Source organism: Mustela nigripes, chromosome 2, assembly GCF_022355385.1.
Source record: "Mustela nigripes isolate SB6536 chromosome 2, MUSNIG.SB6536, whole genome shotgun sequence".
NCBI classification, from domain to species: Eukaryota; Metazoa; Chordata; class Mammalia; order Carnivora; family Mustelidae; genus Mustela; species Mustela nigripes.
Window position 1 is genome coordinate 5,341,882 of NC_081558.1, and position 19,949 is coordinate 5,361,830.

Here is a 19,949-nt window from a genome sequence, read left to right on the forward strand (position 1 = left end):
AGCAGCAAACATTTATTTCCTTCCTAATTTTCTGCAGATCAGAAATTGAGAGGATGTCAGAGCCGGATGTCACCCTGGACTGGACTCATTTTGAAGGTGACATGCTCACAGGGCTGGCAAAGTTGGTGCCGGTTGTTGGGGGGAGGTCTCAGCCCCCCATCACCTGGGCCCTTCCACGGTGCTCCTTGAATGGATCAAGCAGTCTGAAAGACTAGAGGTGGTCAAAATACCACCTATGGGTTCAAAACTGGTCCATTGCCTGTTTTTATAAACTTCTGTTGGCATAGCCGCACGCCCATGTGTTTACATGTTGGCTGTGGGTACTTTTTTTTTTTTTGCAAGAACAATTTTAGCAGGTTGAATCGTGACGAGGATCACATGGTTCATGACGCATAAAATATTTACTATCTAGCACCTCATGGGAAAATTTGCCTGGCCCTGCTGCTGACCAAGACAGAAACTGCAACAACGTTTATGACCTGGCCCTGGAACTCATATACTGTCCTTCTAGAGAATTCCGTTGATCACACAGGGCACCCCACCTCTGATTTAATGTGGGAGGGACTCCAATATCAGGAGGTGACATTCGATCACAGGGGGCCATCTTGGGGGTTGACCACTCCATGCCTGGAATTCGTTTGAGGTTATTTTTTCAAAGATGCTTGGTTGCTTGTCTATTTATTTATTTATTAGAGATTCTTATTTATTTTATTTATTTGACAGAGAGAGAGAGAGATCACAAGTAGCAGAGAGGCAGGCAGAGGAGGAGGGGGAAGCAGGCTCCCCGCTGAGCAGAAAGCCCGATGTGGGACTCGATCCCAGGACCCTGGGATCATGACCTGAGCTGAAGGCAGAGGCTTAACCCACTGAGCCACCCAGGCGCCCCTGCTTGCCTATTTATTGTCTATTTTTCGTTACTAAAGAACACTGTTTTGGGGGCACCTGGGTGGCTCAGTGGGTTAAAGCCTCTGCCTTTGGCTCAGGTCATGATCCCAGGGTCCTGGGGTGGAGCCCCGCATCGGGCTCTTTGCTCAGCGGGGAGCCTGCTTCCTCCTCTCTCTGCCTGCCTCTCCGCCTGCTTGTGATCTCTGTCTGTCAAATAAATAAATAAAATCTTAAAAAAAAAAAAAGAACATTGATTATGTCCGGGACAGCAATCTGCTCAGTTTAAAACACAAGTCCCCAGACTCCCTTATAGCTAGAGGGGGGCCTTGACCTGTTTATGGCCAGTGAGATGCACAGGGACATAGATGCTAGGACTTCTGGAAAGCTCTTGTTTTTTATTAGAAGGGAAAACCAACCTCCTTTTTCTTTTCTTTCTTTCCTTTTCTTTCTTTCTTTCTTTCTTGGTCATGCATAGCCACATGCAATTCAAGTGGTTCTGATGTAGTATGAGACCAGGATTTTATTTATTTTTTGTCTCCCAAATACTTAACTGCAAAATCAAACACACACACACACACACACACACACACACACACACCTGTGTGCATCATGCAAGATTTTGGTCCATGAATTTGGTTTCCAATCCTATTGCTAAAGCAACATTGTTTCCATGGTTCCCACTGCCTACTGTGTTTTCATATCTGGCAAGGCTTCCTTCCTCCTTTTCATTTTGCTTTGATTATCTTTACCTCTTTATCCTCCTTGGGACTTATTTATTTATTTATTAAAAGAATTTATTTATTTATTTGAGAGAGAGAGAGTGCACAAGCTGGAGGGAGGGGCTGAGGGAGAGAGAGAGGCAGACTCTCTCTATTGAGCAGAGAGCCCAGTGCAGGGCTCCATCCCAGGACCCTGAGATCACCACTGGAGCCAAAGGCAGATGCCCAACTGACTGAGCCACTCAGGTGCCGTGGGGATTTTTTTTTTTAAGATTTTACTTTTAAGTAATTTTTAAGTAATTTTTTTTTAGTTTTTTTAATTTTAAAATTTATTTTTTTAATTTTTAAAATTTTAAGTAATTTTTAAATAATTTTAAAGTAATTTACTTTTTTTAAAAAAAGATTTTATTTATTTATTTGACAGAGACCACATGTAGGCAGAGAGACAGGCAGAGAGAGAGGAAGAAGCAGGCTCCCCTCTGAGCAGAGAGGCTGATGTGGGACTTGATCCCAGGACCCTGGGATCATGACCTGAGCCGAAGGCAGAGGCTTAACCCACTGAGCCACCCAGGCGCCCCTTAAGTAATTTACTTTTAAGTAATTTCTATACCCAAAGTTGGGGTTTGAACTCACAACCCCAAGATTAAGAGTTATGTGCTCTCCCGACTGAGCCAACCAGATGCCCCTCCTGCTTGGGAATATTTGAGCTGATCTGTCAAGGCCCCCACCAATTTCCCATAGTATTTTAATTCAGGGTCTGGTATTTAAGGACAGCTGCTCAGGTCTGAAGCAGGTCGGCTATCGCTTTGTCTCCCTAGTTTTATTTTCTAGACCATTTATGGGGGCCGCAATGGATCATGCCGGATGTGGTTCTAAGGGTTACCCACCACTATCTGGTTTAGATTACACAATTTCCACGCTGGGCATAGGTACAATTATTTCCTCCATTTCACAGCTGAGAACACAGACGTCCCTAAGCTGCCCAGTACCTTGAGGCTAATAACTTAAACACCCAACTCTGAAGACTGTTGGAGCTCCTGCACAGTCCTGCCTCTCCACTGTGGTGCTGCTGTCCCCAGAGAAGCACTGTTCTCACCTAGAGATGACTCAAGGGATGGCAGATGTCTTGAGCCAGTCTTGGGAGGCAGCCAAATGCCCAGAGAGAATAATTTCTGTGAACCCCCTGCCTGTGTGGCCCTGGCTTCCCGGAGGGAAATAGAAGCAGCTCTGGGAGGGGCCAACTCTCTTGGCTTAGCCACACAAAATGCAGAATTTTTGTTCCCCTGGAACTTTTTCCAACAGCGTGTATGACGGAGGACTCTCTGCCACCGCTATCCTCTCTTAAGCTGGCTGAGTCTCGATCATTCCACCAGTCCATCCATCAGTGGGAGCTTCAGGCGGGACTTGGGATTCCCCAAGGGTGAGACTGTTGCCAGGTTGGCTGACTGTCCATCGAGTCTGGGTCTATGCCCAGCTGTGGCACCATGTGGCTTTCAGTCACCTGGATGGCTTTGAAGGTCTGGCTCATCCTTTAGGCACTGTGCCCAGGGCCCAGGATACTATTGGGGGCTCATGAAAATGTTTTAAATTTTATATTTTTTAAGATCAGAAGAAAAAAAGCGCATAGACAATGATGAATACATAATCATGAACCTGGCCTGGAGTGCATTAATTTTTATACCCATGCAATTCTCATTATAAATGAAGGAAGGGGCCCCTGGGTAAAAGTGCTTATGACCCACAAAAGTCATTCTGAGACCCTGGTACTCTCCTCCCAGGAAAGCCCCAGCCCCACCTGCCTCCTTACCCTGTTAGGGGTTGGGTCTCATCCTATCCCTGCTCGAAATCATCATGCAGCTTCCCAGCACACTCAGAGGGACCACAGCCGACAAGGCCCCCAGAACCTCCCTCTGCTACTCACTCCTTTGCTCTCTCTACTCCAACAGCACTGGCTGCCTTGTTATTCCTCAGACACCCAATATCATTCCTACCTCTGGGCCTTTGCACTTGCTCTTCCCTCGGCCTGGAGCCCTGTTTCCTCGTTCTTATCATAGTTCACTCTTTCTCATCCATCAGGCCTCAGCTCAAAGGTCACCTCCTCTAAGAGGTCCTCCCGGATGCCCCCATCTAAAACAGCCCACTCGGTCCCATCACTCTGCTTTCATGTCCCCATATCCCTGGCTGAAACTCACTTGTTTGTCTCTTTGATAGCTGTCTCTCCTGGTTCTAGAGAATATGATAACAAAACATATTATCTCTCGCAATTTGGGGGGTTGGGTGGGTCTAGCTGGGTGGTTCTTATTTACGGTTTATGGTTCTGTTTACGGGGGACTGGAGTAATTTCCAGGCTTCCTGGCTCACCTCAGTGGCTGTGGATGCTGGCCACCGGCTGGGAACTCAGCTGGGGCTGTGGACAGCACCTGTCTGTGGCCCCTCCCCGTGGCTTGGGCTTCCTCACATCATGGCGGCTGGTTCTAAGAGGGAGCGCCCCAAGAGGGACCCGGGTAGGAGCCGCATCACCTTTTATGACTCAGTCATGGGGTCTAACGTCATTTCCACTGTACTCTAGTGGCTAAGGTAGACACAGTTCTGCCCAGCTTCAAGAGGGGATACCTAGGGGCACCTGGATGGCTCAGTGGGTTAAACCCTCTGTCTTCGACTCAGGTTATGATCCCAGGGTCCTGGGATCGAGCCCTGTATCGGGCTCTCTGCTCAGCAGGGAGCCTGCTTCCCCACCTCTCTCTGCCTGCTGCTCTGCCTACTTGTGATCTCTCTTTCTCTGTGTGTCAAACAAATAAAATCTTAAAAAAAAAAAAAAAGCGGGGGAGACCTAGATCCCCGGCTCTTGTCCAGGGGTGTCAAGTTTGTGCTGAAGAAGAGCAAGTTGCATGGTCAAGATTGTTACAGCTCTTTTTGGAGAATACAGTCTGCCCCATCCCCCACTGGAATGCCACGTGCAGGAGGGTTTGGATGGTTCGCTGTGGTGTCCTCAGCACCTAGAAAGTGTCTCACTCACAGTAGGTGCTTGACACACCAGGTACTTCTACTGAAACATCCTAATGCATTCCTGAAAAATCAGGTGTTCTGAAAACTCACATTTCAAAACTAATGGGACATTATTTATATGTTTATGTAATATACAAATAATACATTACTAATGTTAGAGCAGGATATTCATTACAATATACATTAAATATATATTAAATATTATATTTAATAAAGATAATTGGGGGAAAATGGGGTTGAGGGGAGAGCAATACAACTCATGGCACTTTGTACCCAGAGCACTAAGAAAACCAGCTGGTGTCTTGGTCAAACCCTTACTCCAGGTAACCCTTCCCTGGCATCTGTGCCGGTCCTTCTCCAGGCTCAAAACCCGGCGCCTGCCTGCCTCCTCCTTTGTGGTGATGGCATTTGCTTCTAAGGCCACTTTTAACCCAGTTTAAATCTGATCTGGCCTGTGGTTGTCTTTATTCATTTATTGTTTCAAAGTAGGACAAAATGTCTTTGCAATGTCTTCACCCTGAAAGTTCCCCAGGCAAGAGAGCAGAAGGTGTCAAAGCTACTGAAGCCCTAAGTGAGCCATGGAACCAAGTCACAGAACACAGCTGTGAAATGCAGCCACGAACTCCACAAAACCCAGCCATGTGGGGCGCCTGAGTGGCTCAGTGGGTTAAACCTCTGCCTTTGGCTCAGGTCATGATCCCAGGGTCCTGGGACCCAGGTCGTCAGGCTCTCTGCTCAGCAGGGAGCCTGCTTCCCCCTCCCTCTTTGCCTGCTTCTCTGCCTATTTGTGGTTTCTCTCTCTCTCTGTCAAATAAATAAAATCTTAAAACAAAAACAAAAACAAAAAAACCCAGCCATGAAACCTAGCCACAGAACCCAACACAAAACCCAGTCACAGAACCCCAGCCATGGAACACAGCATGGAACCCAACATGAAACCTAGCCATGGAACCCAACACAATACCCAGCCACAGAATCCGGCCATGCAACCCAACCATGAAACCCAGCCATAGAACCCAACCATGAAATCCAAGGCAAAACCCAGCCGTGAAACCTAGCCACAGAACACAACATGAAAGCCAGCCACGAAACCCAGCCATGGAACGCAACCGTGAAACCCAGCCATGCAACCCAACCATGAATCCCAGCCATGGAACCCAACTGTGAAACCCAGCCATGGAACCCAACCATGAAATCCACAGCAAAACCCAGCCGTGAAACCTAGTCATAGAACCCAACATGAAAGCCAGCCACGAAACCCAACACAAAACCCAGCCACAGAATCCAGCTGGGGAACCCAGCTGTGGAACCCAACACAAAACTCCGCCATAGAACTCAACACAGATTCAACCCCAGAATCCAGCCACGGATTGTAGCCACAAAACCGAGCCACAGAACCCAACAAAAAACTCCGCCACAAAATCCAGCCTCTACTTGCCTGGTGGGAGGGCATTTTATTATTTTTTTTATAGCTCTTCAGATTTTTTTCTTTTTAATAAAAAAGTCTTTTAAAATAATAATTTATTAATTCTCTTAAAATCAGATTTCCCATACGTTGTTCAGACTTCTCTTTAATTGTGAAAAAGCGCTAGAGGAAGAACACATGTGAACCAGCACTTCTCTGTTCTCTTCACCTCTGCCCTTTCTCCACGCATCAATTCTAAGTGTCAATTCAAATTTACAAAAACAACGCGTGCTGAAGGAGAACCAGCTGTTGGTGCTGAGCTGGCCGGTAGGGACTGGAAGCCCAGGTGGAAGTGCAGGACCTCCTTCCCACCTCTCAGAGGCGGCCCAGGTGTGCACGGATGAGACAGGTGTCAGCAGTGCTGTGGCTTCCTAGCTGGGGGCACTCAAGCACATTGTGCCCTGTTTCTATTAAAGGGAGCCCCAAGACCAGCTTCGCATGTGAGATCTGTGTGCCTGCTTAGAGAGAGGGCCCTGCACCGGCTCTGATGCAGGTGTACATAAGGTGTACAATGTGTCAATTTGATACATTGCGAAATGTTTCCCAGCATAACCACGTTAGCTACCATTCTGGTTGTGACACAGACTTACAAACCGTTCCTTTCCTTGCCGCGTGTTAGCAACATTTCAAGTGTATGATACAGTGTTGCTAGCTGTAATCGCAAGGCTGGACCTTAGATCCCCAAGCTTTTAAAATTATAACTAGAAGTTTCTATAATATCTCACCATTTCCCCCACCCCCAGTCTCTGGTTAACTACCACTCTTCCTCTGTTTTGCTTTTTTGTCCTGACTTTGTAAATACTCCATATATAATGGAGATCATACAATCTATTTGTCTTTATCTGACTTTTTCCTCTGAGCTAATGCGTCCATCTGGAAATTTTTTTTTTTTTTTAAGATTTTATTTATTTATCAGAGAGAGAGATGGGGAGAGAGCGAGCATAGGCAGACAGAATGGCAGGCAGAGGCAGAGGGAGAAGCAGGCTCCCCGCTGAACAAGGAGCCCGACGTGGGACTCGATCCCAGGACGCTGGGATCATGACCTGAGCCGAAGGCAGCTGCTTAACCAACTGAGCCACTCAGGCATCCCTGGAAATTTTTTTTTTTTAAAGGTGTATTTATTTGACAGAGAGAGACACAGTGAGAGAGGGAACACAAGCAGGGGGAATGAGAGAGAGAAGCAGGCTTCCTGCTGAGCAGGGAGCCCGAGGCGGGCCTTGATCCAAGCACCCTGGGATCACGACCTGAGCCGAAGGCAGACGCTTAATGACTGAGCCCCCCAGGCGCCCCAAGAGAGAGAATCTTAAGCAGGCTCCACTCCCAGCGTAGAGACCACTGCAGGGCTGCATATCATGACCCTGAGATCATGACCTGAGTCAGAATCAGAGGCCAGAAGGGGATGTGGGGCCCCCAGGCTGGACCTTACCAGGGTCGGTGGGAGTTCAGACGTAGTAGTCGATGATCACTGTTGGACTGGTTGTGATGTGTCTAAGCTCCCCCAGGGGAAGGGACAGGAAGCCCCCAGCTCTAACACGGGGTGCCTTTGGGGAGCCTGGCTGCCTCAGTCTGCAGAGCATGTGACTCTTGATCTTGTGGTTGGTGAGGTCGAGCCCCACGTTGGGCGTGAAGATTACTTCATAAAAATAAGTAAATAACCCTGGGTGGCTTTGTGTAGGCGGCAAAAACCTGTACTTCCTGAAAGGCAGGAGCACACAGGGGTCACAGGTGTGGGCTGTGGGGTCTGTGTGCCAGGCGGGCTGCCTTGAGTAGCTTATTCAACCTCTTTGAGCCTCAAAGTTTGCTTTTGTGCAAAGTTGGGGTGGCAGTGGTACCCGCACATTGTGTAAGGGGCTGGCTGGGAACTGGATAATGTATGTAAAGAGAAAGGCAGTGCCTGGCACAGGAAAACCATATTCTGACTCTTAACATGCCCCACTCGTATGTGACCTCAACTCCGTACGGGGACCTGGGGGCACAGATTATCATTTCCATTTTCCAGATGGGAGATCAGAGCCCAGAGAGCTTGAACCCAAGAGGCTAGAGCTATGGATCAGATGCTGATAGAGCAGAGGCATCCAGCCTGTACACCTCTCCAGACTCAAGGACCCTCTCTTCACCCCAGTTAAAGCCTCAGACACCAAAGGGAAACCAGGCATCCAGTCTATGAGTGGTGTAAGTGGAGAAGAGTTCACGGGAGCAGAGTCCCATCCATGGCTGGGCCTCCTAATTCCAGCCAGAATTCTTTGCTCTTTTTCTGGGTTCTGGGAAGATGGTTCCTTGTGTCCCGCACTGACACATGGATGACCCCAGTAGGACTGCCGCTGCTTCCCAATCCGGGCAGATCTCATCCTTCCTGCGTGGGGCCACACACAGTCTCCAGCAAAGGGCTGTGCTCCCGGCCAGCTTGTCTGCTGCTTGTAGATTGTTAATTTTTTTCCCCAGGATGGTATTTGACTTGCAAGGGGCTGTGGGGTTCACTCGCTGGAGCCCCCACTTGGCCCGTTTAGGGTTGGATGTTTCTGGAATGCAACTGACAACACGTATCCAAAAGTTTAATAAATGGCCTTTCACCCAGAAATTCTACTTTTAGGTCTTCATTCTAAGATAAAAATTAAAGAATTAGAGTTTTAGCAACATATAGAATATATAGAATATATAGTAATATATAACATATATGCATACTACCTACATATAACATATTTATGTATATATATTCTATATATACATAAAATATATATGTAATGTAGTTAAATAACTATATGTAATTATATATAATAATATGTACACAATATAGTTATATATATATAATATAGTTATATCTATTATAACAATGGTAATAAATCAGAAAGCACCTAGTGCCTAATAATAGAGTATTGGTTAAGTATATAATGGTATGGTCAAGTAGTAGAGTACTATATGATCACTAAAAAAAAAAAAAAAAAAGATGGCTGCGTATCTATTTATTGACACGGGAAAAGGTCTATTATCATGAAACAAAAAATGTAGTTGGAAAAGGAACCAGACATAGATGAGGCTAGTTAATGAGAGATGGGAACTATGGAAGGAAAAATTTTAAGGGACATGGAGGTTAAATCCAAGTATTCCAATAAAGAAGTTTCCAGAAGGAACTAGAATGGTCAGTAGAGAAGGTTCCAGAAGGAACCAGAATGGGCACACTCCTGGTGGGAGGAATGACCTGCTTTGCTCAGCGTGTACTGCCGGTGTCTCCGATGGTGCTGGTCAGTGAGTTGGCGTCCAATGAAAGACTACTGAGGAGAAGAACTAGGATTTGAAGAAATGGCAGGGAGGAAGTTGATTCTTTGGTGAAATTAGCTTCCACCTGAGAGGTAACTGGTTGTGAGGAGGCAGGTAGCGGACGTGCCATGTCGAGAACAAGGGATGCTGTGTGCGGGGGTGTCTGTGGCTCAGTCACTTACGGGTCTGACTCTTAGTTTTGGCTCAGGTGATGATCTCAGGGTCATGAGATTGAACCCCACATAGGGCTACACACTTAGTAGGAAGTCGGCTTGAGGTTCTCTCCCGCTCTGCCCCTCCCCCCATAAATAAATAAATAAATACAAAACAAAACAAGGGATGGGGTGAAACTTCTGTATTGGAGGTCTCTAGCCCCTTCCCTGCTGGGTCCCAAGAAAGCCAAGGGTGCTCCCTCCACCCCATCAGCCCAGGAGACTGGAGTCCTCTCTGGGGAAACCTAATGGTCTCAGAGAAAATCTCTAGGGACTGACCCATAAAGAGGAGGGGCTCAGCTTCAGTGAAACCCCCCACCAATATGAACCCCCGCTTCCATCACTGTCAGCCCCTGTGCCTCGCATCCAAATACAAGATTTGGAGACACTGTCAAAACGAAAGGCAGAAACCAGCGTAAACACTGGACAAACAAACAAACAAACAACGTCAGGGGGATAAAATGCAAAAAGTGACAGAAAAAGCAACAGAACCCCACCATGATTATCTTCAGAGAAAGAGCAGAAGATGTACTGATTAGATCAAGAGCGTAAGAACAGAATGCTGGTTTTTAAAATAAAAAAGAGAAACAGCCAAGTTCATTGCATCATTGTTTTTGCTTGGTGGGGGTTTGGAGGGGCTTGGGCTCCCTCGCTGAGGGAGTGGGTGGCGAAGGTGGGGTTGTACAGCCCGGGGTCCTGTGGGGAGCTGGAGGGAACAGACCAGACTCCCCAGAAGCTCTGTGAGAGGATCTTCCTAACCCAGGGCTTCGTAACAGCTAAAACATGGAAACAGTCCACATGCCTGTCAACCGATGAGTGGATGATGTAGTCACATCCTTCCACATCCTGAGTCTCATCCAGCCGTAAAGTCTCATTTCAGCGGGGGGCGAGTCTTGAGGACTGCAGTGAAAGAAGGCAGCCGTGAATCACGGTCACATACTGTAGGATTCCATGGATAGCAAACGTCCACAACCGGCAAATCCGCAGAGACAGAAAGCAGATGAGTGGTTCAGGAGTGATGGCACGGGGGAAATGAGGTTTGTTTTTTTTTCATTAGATGAGAACGTTCTGGAATTAACCATGCAAATCGAGTAAAAACCACCGAATTGTACACTTCAAAGGATAGATTTTATGGTGTGTGAATTGTATCTCAAGAAAATCCATAAATAAACACATACAGATTCTGAGTCAAACAAAAAGCAAAATGCCAATTGAGATAGGAAGAAACAAGAGCTAGAGATAATACAGAACCATGTGGGTCGAGGTAAGACTCGTGCACACAGGACGGTATACATCTGGCAGAATCAGGGACAAAGAAAAAGATACGCCCAGATTCTCTACAAAGGGTGGGATTCTCCAATGGAAGAGATAAAGCGAATGAACAGAGGGAGAAAAACCATGATCCCTGCCCCCACACTCTGGCCACCCTCCCTTCCCCAAACCTGCCCTACAGTGTCTTGAATGACACAGGAAGCCAAGGGGGGAACTTGGGCACTATTTAGTAAACAGTAAAAGGAACTTTTTTCTCCCTAAAGATTTTATTTTGGGGTAATCATTATACTCAATGTGGGGCTCAAACTCACAACCTAGAGCTCAAGAGTCATGTGCTCTTCCAACTGGGCCAGACTGGCGGGCCTGAAGAGAACATTTTATATAGAAATCCCCTGGGATACCTGGGTGGCTCAGTTGGTTAAGCATCTGCTTTCCACTCAGGTCATGATCCCAGGGCTCTGGGATCGAGTCCTGCATTGGGCTCCTTGCTCAGTGGGGAGCCTGCTGCTTCCCCTGCTTGTGCTCTCTCTCTCTCTGACCAATAAATAAATAAATCTTAAAAAGAAAAGAAAAGAAAGGAATCCCTGAAACTGATAAAACTACTCTTGGAGAAATATCCAGAGCCTTAATCACCCCTTTATTAAAGAAAGGGACCATGAAGGAAACACAGACCTGCCTTCACGAATCAGACAAAGAACGAAACAAATATAAGAAGGAGATGTAGGCCAAGTAGTAAGAACGGAATGGATTAGAGATGAAAAAAACCCAAATGAATCAAATAGAGAAAAAAAGGTGAACACATACCTAAGAAAGTAGATTCTTTTGAGGAGACCCAGGAACAGATAACCTCTTACCACCCTTGTTAATTTTAAAAACTCAGAGCAGAAATGTAAACAAGATTAGGAGCTAAGGTCTCAGTCTCCAGGTAAACATGAAATAAGAGATCGCTCCATGCAGGTCCAGGCAACATTCTGAAAAAGCGAGACGAAATGAACAATTCCTTTTTTTTTTTTTTTAAGATTTTATTTATTGATTTGACAGACAGAGATCACAAGTAGGCAGAGAGGCAGGCAGAGAGAGAGAGGGGGGAAACAGGCTCCCTGCTGAGCAGAGAGGCTGATGCAGGGCTCAATCCCAGGGCCCTGAGACCATGACCTGAGCGGAAGGCAGAGGCTTTAACCCACTGAGCCACCCAGGCACCCTGGAAATGAACGATTTCTGAGACAAATGCACATTTTGATCACTGACCCAAGGGGAACATCTGATGAGGTCAGTTGTGCTAGGGGAGAATACAGAAAACTCTTACGATGCATCTGTAACTTCATTTTATGAATTCCATTTCATGACCTCAATTCCAAAGCTTAACAATGACAGGACAGAGGAGTACAGAGCACTTGAGAATGTAGAAAAATTCTAGGGGCACCTGAGTGGCTCAGCTGGTTGACCGTCTACCTTCGGTCGGGTCACCAGGATCTGGGGATAGAGCCCTGTGTAGGGGCCCTTCTCCTGGGGAGTCTGCTTCTCCTTCTCTCTCTGCCCCAACCCCTGCTCATGCTCTCTCTCTCTCTCTCAAAATAAGTAAATAAGTAAATAAAGAAATAAAATCTTTAGAAGAAAGAAGAAGAAAAAGGATGTAAGTCCAGGAACATATCCCAGTCTATATATGAGGAAAGTGGTATTTTAATTCTCAGGAAATAGGGTGATTTATTTTATTTTACTTTATTCTATTTTTAGGGTGATTTATTTTAAAAATGGTGTTGGCCCAATTCTGAACATCCACCTGCAAAAAACAAGTAGACCCTTAGTAAAGCCTTTGTTTATTGTTGAAATGATAAGCAAAAATATAGACCAGATAGGGCCAATACTCAAATACAAAAGGATAAAAGTTCTTCTGGGAAATTTAAGTGACTATGTGTACAATCTGAGGACAAAAGAGAGTTTCCTTAGGAGCAAAGAGAATTCTGGGTGGTAAAAGATACCACAAAATTTTGAAGCAAGTAAATCAGATGACAAAGAGTATAAATTGAGAAAAAGATGATTCAAAAAAAAAAAAAAAGAAGACACAACGTGAATAAGTAGTGTACAGAGAAATGAATCCAAGTCACTCAAAATCATGAAGAAGTGCTCAGTGGGGCTGGGAGTCAGAAAATGCATATTGAGATAACCGTGAGATACTGCTTTCTCAAACTGGGAAAAACTTTTAAAAGTGCAAACCCTCATTGCTGGTGAAGCTGTGGGGAAAAGTGCACTCATACATGGTTGGTGGAAATTTGAATTCTTTACCCTGACAATATCGATTTTGGATACTAATTCTTCCCATTTATGACTTGTCAAGGGCAACTTTTGCAGAGCAAATTGATTTTTCTTTTAGATTTTATTTTATTATTTATTTATTTATTAAAGATTTTATTTATTTATTTGACAGAGAGAAATCACAAGTACACTGAGAGGCAGGCAGAGAGAGAGAGAAGGAAGCAGACTCCCTGCCGGCAGAGAGCCTGATGCGGGACTCGATCCCAGGACCCCGAGATCATGACCTGAGCCAAAGGCAGCAGCTTAACCCACTGAGCCACCCAGGCACCCCTAGATTTTATTTTTAAGTAACCTCTACACCCTGTGTGGAGCTCAAACTCATGACCCTGGAATCAAGAGTCATTTGTTCCAGGCACCCAGATGGCACAGTCACTTAAGCAGCCGACTCTTAGTTTTAGCTCAGGTAGGAATCTCAGGGTCCTGATCTCAGGGTCAGGAGATGGAGCCCCACATCAGGCCCCACATTGGGCTCCACACTGAGCACAGAGTCTGCTGACATTTCTCACTCCCTCTGCCCCTCCCCCACCCCAAGGTTGCTCTCTCACTCTCAAATAAATAAATAAATAAATAATTTTAAAGATTTTGTTTATTTATTTGACAGACAGAGATCACAAGTAGGCAGAAAAGCAGGCAGAGAGAGGAAGGGAACCAGCCTCCCCGCTGAGCAGAGAGCCCAATGTAGGGCTCAATCCCAGGACCCTGGGATCACAACCTGAGCCAAAGGCAGAGACTTTAACCCACTGAGCCACCCAGGTGCCCCAACAAATAAATCTTTAAAAAAAAAAAAAAGAAAGAGTCGTATGCTCTCCTGACTGAGCCAGCTGGCATCCCCCTCCCCCTGCAAAATTTTAATTTTATTAAAGTTCAACATTTTTTTAACTTTAATGGATTATTCTTTTAATGCTGTTATCTAAAAACCTATTGCCAAACCCAAGATCCCCTAGATTTTTTTCCCCATGTTTCCTTCTAGAAGTTTTATAGATTTTCATTTTACATCTAAATCTATGATCCCTATGTGTGTGTGTGCGATAAAATATACATAGTAAACAACTTATCATTTTAGCCATTTGTAAGTGTATAACTCAGGGGCATCCATAACATTCACAAGGCTGGGCAACCACACCACTCTTTATTTCCAGAACTTTACATCATCCCAAATAGCAACGGTGCTCGTTAAATAATAACTCTCCACTCCCCTCCCCCTCAACCCCTGGTAACCCAGATTCAACTTTTTGTCTCTGAACTTGCTAATTCAAGGTACCTCGTTATGATCCATTTTGGGTTCATTGTTGTGAATGGTGTAAGGTGTGTGTCTAGACTCATTTTTGTGCCTATGGACATCCAATTCTCCCAGCACCCTCTGTTGAAAGGGCTGCTTCTGTGTCAAAGATCAGTTGCCTTTATCTGTGTGGCTCTATTTCTGGGCTTTCTGTTCAGCTTCATTGATCTATTTGTCTGTTCTTTTGCCAACACTATAGTCCTTATTACTGAAGCTTTTATAGAAAGTCTTGACATTGGTAGTGTCAATCCTCCGACTCTGTTCTTTAGTATTGTGTTGGCTAGTCTAGGTCTTTTTTTTTTTTTTTAAAGATTTTATTTATTTGACAGAAAGAGAGAGCGAGAGAGGGAACACAAGTGCGGGGAGTGGGGGCGGGAAGAGGGAGAAGCAGGCTTCCCGTTGAGCAGGGAGCCTGATGTGGGGCTTGATCTCAGGACCCCAGGATTATGATCTGAGCAGATCTGGCAGATGTTTAACAACTGAGCCACCCAGGCGCCCCTAGTCTAGGGCTTTGCTTTTCTCTACAAGCTTTGGAATCGATTTGTTGATACCTAGGACCTGACAAAGTCTATTCAAAGTAAAAACACACAAACCCTTCGCTTAACATCTCACTCCTCGAAATCTTTCCCTTAGAATCATTAAGTGCATATAGGCATAGGTATAAAAATATCTATTGCAATGTTTTTTTTACGATTTTATTTATTCATTTGGCAGAGAGAGAGAGAGATCACAAGTAGGCAGAGAGGCAGGCAGAGAGAGAGGGGGAAGCAGGCTTCCGGCTGAGCAGAGAACCCGATGCAGGGTTCGATCCCACAACCCTGAGCCGAAGGCAGAGGCTTAACCCACTAAATCACCCAGGCACCCCTGCTTTGGTTTTTTGTTTGTTTCTTTTTCTTTTTGATCATGGAGAGAATAAAACCTATAAACTGAGTGGAGACCTGTCCATGAGGATGTGGCTGAATAAATTGTTTCATCTACACCATATAGGGAAGATCCTTAAGAAATTAAAAGGAGTGAATTCGGACCTTAGCAGAGGGTCTGAGCAGTTTCCATGGATATCTTGGGTGAAAAAGTGTATCCAGTATGATTACCTATTTATATGACCCTGTCTCTACTTTTGGTCTATGAATATGGACTTTTGCCCAGTGAGTGAGGGGTAGAGCCTGGCCAGAAACACTGTAGATGGTTAACTTGAAGGATGACCAATATAAGAGGAAATGAGAGAAAAAGAGGGTCATTTGCTCCCTTACAACAGCTGAAAATAGTAACTGCTCTCTAAAGCCGGCTTGATTTGGTAGAAACAAACACTCTTGTATTGTCTTACAAGAAATTAAAGGGGTGTCTGCCTGGCTCAGTCAGAAGAGCATGTGACTTTGATCCTGCGGTGGGGAGTTCAAACCCCATGTTAGATGCAGAGATTACTAAAAGAATAAATAAATAAACTTTTTTAAAAAAAGATACCAATGAAATTTTAATAATGTAATTTACTTAGCCCAGTGTGCCCCAAAGATCATCATCTCAACCTGTCACAGTATTTTTTAAAGGGCTTAGCGAAGCGTGTTACATTCTTTTTCTTTTACGAAGTCTTCGGACTCTGGTGTGTATTTTTATGCTTACATTTGGATTCGGACTGGCCACATTTCAAGCGCTCACCCTGTGGCCAGTAGCCACCAATCTGCGCAGAGTAGCTTTGGAGACCATCCATAGGAGGACTCGAGTGCCCCCTAGCGACAGATCCGATCAACACCACCCTCCTGGACAGTCCTCCCAACTTTGAGTGGCTCCTGCCTGAAACCATCGGTAGCTGCTTGCTGCCTTCAGGTTCTGACCTTGGGCTTCATGCCTTTGTCTGGGATTATTGGGGGAACTCAAAGTGATAATAAATGTATATCATCTGGCACACAGATGCCCAATAGGGGTTGACTGAACTAATGGCATCCAGGAAGTTTGGGGGACGGGGCAGGAAGCTGCAAGAAGAGATGCTGAGAGCAGCTGGACGTGAATGGGACACCCGGGAGACAGGCTGGCCAGATCCCAGAACCCCGGAGAGATGGGTGCAGATGGCAGGGCTAAGGGTGGGTGCCCAGGTCCCACCTCCTTAGCAGGACTAACCCACACCTGGCCCAGTGGTCCCAGGTGTTGCAGAACCCACTTGTGATCACCTTCCACAAAAAGCCCTAGATGGATCCCTGCTGACCTTGAAATAGCAAGGATGTCCCCACAGTTCCCCCCTCCCTCCTCTTTCCTTTGTTCCGTGTGCTCTAGCCACACAAACTCACCCAGGGTCTTTGCTGATGCTGTTCTCTCTTGTTAGGATGCTCTACTCTTTGCTCTCAGTTTAACTCCTTGTCTGGCCAATCTCAGAGCGAGGGTCACTGCCTTAGAGAAACCTCTCCTGATGCCCCCCCACCCCGCTTAAGGGTGGGCACTGGGCACCTTCCTTCTGTGGCAATTACCTCGACTAGAATGTTAATTCCAGGAATGTGTGCTATGTTTGATGATGCATCCCACCCCCCGCCAACCCACAGCCCCTAGAACAGTGCCTGGTATGCAGTAGGCACTCAATGAACGTCAGCTGAATGAATGTTCCCCAGGCTCTACAGGAGGTCAAGGTCTATTTCTGCTTGCCTTCCTGTCAGCAGTGCCTAGTACACAGTAAGTGGTCAATAAGTATTTGTGGCAGGAAGAAATGTTGACCCCAGGCCTGGGTCACCGATCGCCTGTGTCTTGGGTTGACCATGTGGACACTGCACATTTCCACCCGCTTGATTTCACCTGATTTTTGCAGCAAAATGAGCAAAAGAGTGATTTTCTTTCCCATTTTGAAGAGGAGGAGCCGAGGTCTGGAGGTCGAGAGGCAGGGCTTGGACACAGAGCTCGGACTCCATGTCTTGCTCATTCCTGGGACCTAGTGCTGAATGGGGAACTCACTGTGGTAGGCTAAGGAACGCACCTCCAGCATCCTGATCCCTGGGACCTGTGAATAGGTTACCTAGGACGAGAACACACTTGCTGATGGGATTCAGTTAAGGACCTGGAGAAGGGCGTACATCCTAGATTACCTGGGGGTCCAATGTCATCACAAGGGTCCTCAGAACCAGGAGGTCGGAAGATTGGAAGGTGCTACGCTGCTGGCTTTGAAGATGGCCACAATTCAAGGAGTGCAGGCAGCTTCTGGAAGGTGCAAAATGCAAGGAAAGGCATTGTTCCTTGGAGCCTTCAGAAGGATTGCATCCCTAAGGACACCTTGGTGCTAGGTAAAACTGTGACCTCCACATTTTTTTTTAAAGATTTTATTTATTTATTTGTAAGAGAGAGAGAGAAAGCGAGCGAGCACAGGCAGACAGAGTGGAAGGCAGAGTCAGAGGGAGAAGCAGGCTCCCTGCGGAGCAAGGAGCCCGATATGGGACTCGATCCGAGGACGCTGGGATCATGACCTGCTTAACCAACTGAGCCACCCAGGCGTCCTGTGACCTCCACATTTTTTAAACATCATGATGGAATAGGTAGAACCTAAAATTTACCATCTTACCCACTTTTTAAATTCTTACAATTCCCCCTGACTTTATTGAGAAAGAATTGGCAAATATAATCATATTTATTTAAAATGGGCCGTGTGATGATTTGATGTACGTATACATTGTGGAATGGTTAGTCAACACTGGGAGGCAACCATCGCCACCATCCATCTCCAGAACTTTCTCAGCTTCCCAAAACGAAGCTCTGTCCTCATGAAACACTGACCCCCCTTCCCCGCTCCCACCATCTACTTCCTGTCTCCATGGATCTGACTCCTCTAGGGACCTCATAGAAGTGGGACCCTATAGGAACTGTCCTTTTGTGTTGGGTTCACTGAGTATAATGTCCTCTAAGTTCACCCTCTAAGTTCACACATGCTATAACATGTGTCAAAATCTCCTTCCCTTTTCGTGCATCATATTCCGTTGTGTGGATGGACCATGTTTTGTTTACCCATTCACCTGGTGACGGTCACTGGGATTGCTTCAACTCTGGCTATTGTGAATCGCGGTGCCAGGACCATGGGTGTCTCCATATACGTTTGAGTCCCTGCCCTCAGTTCTCTTGGTTATAGACCCAGAAATGCAACTGCTGGCTCATGAATGATACTTCATTGCCAACACCGGTTTCCTTGGTTCTCATAACCTCGCTCTGAGTGGGGTTGAGGTAGCATCTTATTGGCATCACCCCAGCTCGCCGCTCAACAGTATGGAGTGGTTGTCCGTTGCCTTCTTCCTTCTGGCAGTTCCCGATGAGAACATTCTCCTGGGACTTCCTCTTCATCTTCCACGTCATGACATTCCAGATGTGGCAGGAGCGTGTCCCTTCTCTGGGCTGTGTCCTGGGTTGGGAGGTATCTGAGAGTCAGGAGCTTTTCCCTTTGGAGACATAGGTCTGTCTTCAGCTCAGGAAATGTTTGCCCATTATTGCTCCATGGCTCTGTCTGCTTTGTCTGTCACGGGGGTGTCGGGAAGTCCTTCCCACTTGGAGGTCCCTGCCTTGCACCTCTGAGTGTCTTTGCAGGGCGACCTTTCTTCCATTGGTCCCCTGGCCAGCGGTCTGGCACCAGCAGTGGCCATCCTTCCTTCCCCTAGGCTGAGTGATGGCTCGACCACCCGAAGGCTAAGTGCTGTCAGCAGCTCTGAGATGACTCCCAATTCTCTCTGCAGAGCTCCTCGTCATGCCCCGTGGATGTGCTATTCCCGCCCTCCCGGTCACTCTGTCTTCATAGCAGTCCCCTGGGACAGTTGTCCCAGGGGCTTCTTGGGCTTCTGCTCCCCGGTGGCTGATCCTGTTGGCAGCTGTCATCTCCCAGGCATCTCTACTCTGTCCATTGTCCCTTCAGCAGACAGGCTGGTTGGGTGGAAGGTGACGATGGTAATTATGGAAGCCGAACCATGAATCCACAGGAGTTCGCCATGCTGTCTACATACTCTCTCTAGTTTTGCATATGTTTGACATTTTCCATAGCGAAAAGATTTGTAAAAAGCCCATGGGATAGCTAGTGTGAGATGACACCTGTACCAGGCTCTTTCCTGAAATGCTGTCCTGAAATGCTGAAATTTACAAAAGGTTCAACGCCGGCAGGTGCGTCAGGAGATGAGTAACCAAATAAAGGACAGTTCAGCTCATCCATGGAGCCCCCCGTAGATGTAAAGAAGGAAGAGCAAGTTCTCTCCAAACTAACACAGAACTAGGACCAAGATGTCTTAAGAAGTGAAAAAGAGTAGGGGGCGCCCCACTGGCTCAGTAGGTGAAGCATGAGACTCTTGATCTCGGGATTGTGAGTTCAAGCCCCATGTTGGGTGTACTGATGACTTAAAAATAAAATCTTAAAAAAAAAAAAAGACATGAAAAGAGCAAGTACATTCGTTGTGGCACTAGTCGCCATTATCAAAAGGTGGAAACAACAGAGACATCTGTCTGCTGGTGAGCAGACACACAGACTAGGATCCATCCCAACAACAGAATACTGTTCAGCCATTAAGAGGAACAAAACACCCACATTTGCTGCGAGGCAGAGG